At 45.0% G+C, this 3,973-nt stretch overlaps 1 pseudogene; it reads right to left on the reverse strand.

Annotated features, from left to right (window-relative positions):
• Nucleotides 1-1,497: 1,497 nt before the first annotated feature.
• On the reverse strand, nucleotides 1,498-1,646 carry LOC145337799 (U1 spliceosomal RNA; annotated as a pseudogene).
• Nucleotides 1,647-3,973: the final 2,327 nt, after the last annotated feature.

The raw sequence follows: 3,973 nt of genomic DNA on the forward strand, positions 1-3,973 counted from the left end.
TGGGGGGAGTGTGGAGAATGTCCCTGGGGGGAGTGTATCTGGGGGGAGTGTGGAGAATGTCCCTGGGGGGAGTGTATCTGGGGGGAGTGTGGAGAATGTCCCTGGGGGGAGTGTATCTGGGGGGAGTGTGGAGAATGTCCCTGGGGGGAGTGTATCTGGGGGGAGTGTGGAGAATGTGCCTGGGGGGCAGTATATCTGGGGGGAGTGTGGAGAATGTCCCTGGGGGGAGTGTATCTGGGGGGAGTGTGGAGAATGTCCCTGGGGGGAGAGTGTATCTGGGGGGAGTGTGGAGAATGTCCCTGGGGGGAGAGTGTATCTGGGGGGAGTGTGGAGAATGTGCCTGGGGGGGAGTGTATCTGGGGGGAGTGTGGAGAATGTCCCTGGGGGGAGTGTATCTGGGGGGAGTGTGGAGAATGTGCCTGGGGGGAGTGTGGAGAATGTGCCTGGGGGGAGTGTATCTGGGGGGAGTGTGGAGAATGTCCCTGGGGAGAGTGTATCTGGGGGGAGTGTGGAGAATGTGCCTGGGGGAGAGTGATGAAGAAGGCATTCGGCATGCTTGGTTTCAGAACATTGAATACAGGAGTTGGGACGTCTTGTTGAAGCTATACAAGACATTGGTAAGGCCACACTTGGAATACTGTGTGCAAATTCTGGTCATCCTATTATAGAAAGGATATTATTAAACTAGAGAGAGTGCAGAAAAGATTTTCTAGGATGCTACTGGGACTTGATGGTTTGAGTTATAAGGAGAGGCTGGATAGACTAGGACTTTTGTCTCTGGAGCGTTGCAGGCCTAGATGTAATCTTATAGAGGAGTATAAAATAATGAATGGGCACAGATCAGCTAGATAGTTAATATCTTTTCCCCAAAGGTAGGGGAGTCAAAAACAAGAGGGCATTGGTTTAAAGTGAGAGAGGAGAAATACAAAAGTGTCCAGAAGGACAATTTTTTCACACAGAGGGCGGTGAGTCTCTGGAACAAACTGTCAGAGGTAGTAGTAGTAGTAGTAGTAGTGTGTACAATTTTGTCTTTTAGAAAGCATTTAGATAGTTACATGGGTAAGATGGGTATATAAGGGATATGGGCCAAATGAGGGCAATTGGGACTATCTTAGAGGTTTAAAAAATAGGGCTTCATGGACAAGTTGTGCAAAGGGCCTGTTTCCATGCTGTAAACCTCTATGACTCTATGAAAGATGGGAACCAGTGATTGGGATGTGTCAAGAGAGAGAGAAGATTCTAGGGGGAGAGAGTGAGAATAGATGCATGTTTGAGGGAGAGATAATAGTGAGAGATGGGGAAATGGGAGAGAGACTGGAGAAAGAGAAAGTGAGAGTTGGTCTTGTCAAGAGAGAGGAGATATAACAGACTGTATATAGATAAAGACTGAGAGAGGGGATTACAGAGGAGGAAGGGAGACAGATAAGAGTAATAAACTAGAGATAGGACAACAATGGGAGAAAGTGGAGACTGAAGCTTTATTTTTGATTAGTAAATCAAGGGAGAGCGCAAACGCAGTCCCCCACCACCACAAATTTTGCAGTTGAGTATCCCGCATTTGGGGACATTGCAGGCGTCAGCAATGGGCTAGCCTCGTCCTGGTCAAACCACCTGCTTGATCATGGTTTCACCCCTGCTGAAAGTGGAGGCTGAATGGAGACGGAGATAGAAAGAGGGATTTGAAGAGATAAGCTATTGATGAGAGAAATTGGGGAAGAGAATGAATAGTGAGAGAAAGAGCAAGGTGAAACATTGGCAGAGAGAAGCTTGGTGAAATGAACATTTGGAGAGCTGTGAAAGAATCTTTTTTTGACTCATTTTGGGGATGTGAATGCCGCTATCTAGGCCAACATTTATTGTGCTTCCCTAATTGCCCTTGAGGAGGTAGTGGTGAGCTGTCTGTTTGAACTGCTGTAGTCCCTAAGGTGACAGAATATCCAGAGTGCTGAGAAGAGGTGAAGACTCAGACTGGGGAGATGAAGCAAGCAGAGGAAATAGAGTCCAGAGGAAATCCCTTGGGAAAGTATTGTGTAAATACAAAGCCAAATGAAAGAGAAAAGGTTGAGAACAAATGTAAAAAGAGAGGGGGAAAGAAGGAGCAAGATTCAACAGAGTCCAACAGATTCCAGTTTCTAGCTGGGTAATAGTGGTGATCTAGAAAGATTCCACAGAATACGTTTTAGATCTAGAATAATTCCACAATGTACATTTAATATTTAGAATAATTCAGTGCTGATTTTCTATTTAGAATAATGTCACGGTATACATTTCAGATCTAGAGTACGTTTACTGTATACTTTCAGGATTAGAATAACTCCACAACATGCATTTTAGATCTTAAATAGTGTCACATTATCCATTTTATATTTAGTATAATTCCAGAGGGTGCATTTAATATATAGAATAATTGCGCAGAATATATTTTATAATTAGAATAATTCCACACACCACATTTTACATATCAAATAATTCATGATATTTAAATATTCATTTTATATAGTGAACAAATACATTTGTGGAGTGACATCTTTTTGACTTTGAAGTCTGTTGCTGAAATATAATGCTAAGAATTCCAGTGTTTGGTTGGTTTACCTGTCACATTGTATAATGTCAGCATTTGGGATTAAGATGCATTTGGTGACATCCATCCTCTGCTGCTTGATATCACACTCTCCTGGAACAAAATATCTGAAATATCAGACCACCTCCTTCTGCCAGAGGCTGATTTACACTTTGTGGGGCCCCGTGCTCACCTTTATTTCCACCCCCCACCAATGATATCATGCCCCTTCTGGTCCCACTCACCTTGCCCCACAGAATGCAAAGACACAAGCTACAAAACTACACAAATTGATCACTGCTTTAGTGCTTTTAACTTGTAAATACACGTCAGTATGAATAATTGCTGAACTGAAATCCAATCTTACCTCTTGTCAGAATGACTATAAAGATGGTCAATACTGTGATGTGTGTCTTGAAACGAGCAAACGTGGGACTTTGCCGATGAGCCAGACAAGTGAAGGAGCAAATACTTTAATCAACGAGATAAAAATGCTGCCATTCAGTGGGCATGATCGTACCAGCGTGCCATGCTGATCGACAGAAAGCGGGTTAGGATAAAATACTGATTTGTGCCCAGTGTGAATGAGTTTCATATCCTCTCGGCCCTGTTTTGCCAGCATGAACAGTTCCACATTCCAAAAGGGTGCAAAGCCTACTAACACAAAAGTAATCTTGTTCTTATGTTCTTAAGGATTTATCTGTTCCCGCATGGCTTTTTCCTGCTTCCTGGAATCATCCTCCTTGCCTACATAACATCACTCCAGTGAGAGTCACTACTGCTGTGCAACAGCAGGGACCAGCACCATGGTCATGCTACAGGGATCAGAGACTATTGAAGCTCTTGGGTGGTCAGGACCCTATTGGGCACTCTAAATGTGCTGGGGCAGTGCCAATGTGTTGGGGCCTGTGTAGGGGTTGGGCTTCAGTGGGAGTGGGGCTATACGTGATGATGGTAGTGCTAATGTTGGGGGGGGGGGAGCTCTGCAATGGGTGGTTGACAAGAGAGTCTATGCAAAAAGGGTCATGAAGGGGGCTATGCAAGGGCGTCTTTCAAGTAGGGGGGTATTTTGGGTCCACCAGGAGACACATGGGGAGGGTTCTGATGCCCTGATGATAGTGTTGGTGTGGTGACAGTGATGCTGATGATGCAGGAAAGGGGTCCAATGTCTATGGTGGAGGGTGAAAAGAGGTTTCCCACTTTAGGAGGAGATCAGGGTGCCTTGCACAATGGCACCCAAACATTCTGCAGCTGGCTTCCTCAGTATACTTAGACTCCCCACCCCATCCCCAGCCAAGCTCTCAGCTGTCAGAAAAATTGACAGAGTGTGTCAAGATTGTAGTGCTAAGCTCACCCAAAAGACCAGCTGGAACACTGCCGTTTTAGACTTTTATGACACTATTTTTGGGCAGA

Source organism: Carcharhinus amblyrhynchos, unplaced genomic scaffold, assembly GCF_965287045.1.
Source record: "Carcharhinus amblyrhynchos unplaced genomic scaffold, sCarAmb.v2.hapA scaffold_76, whole genome shotgun sequence".
NCBI classification, from domain to species: domain Eukaryota; kingdom Metazoa; phylum Chordata; class Chondrichthyes; order Carcharhiniformes; family Carcharhinidae; genus Carcharhinus; species Carcharhinus amblyrhynchos.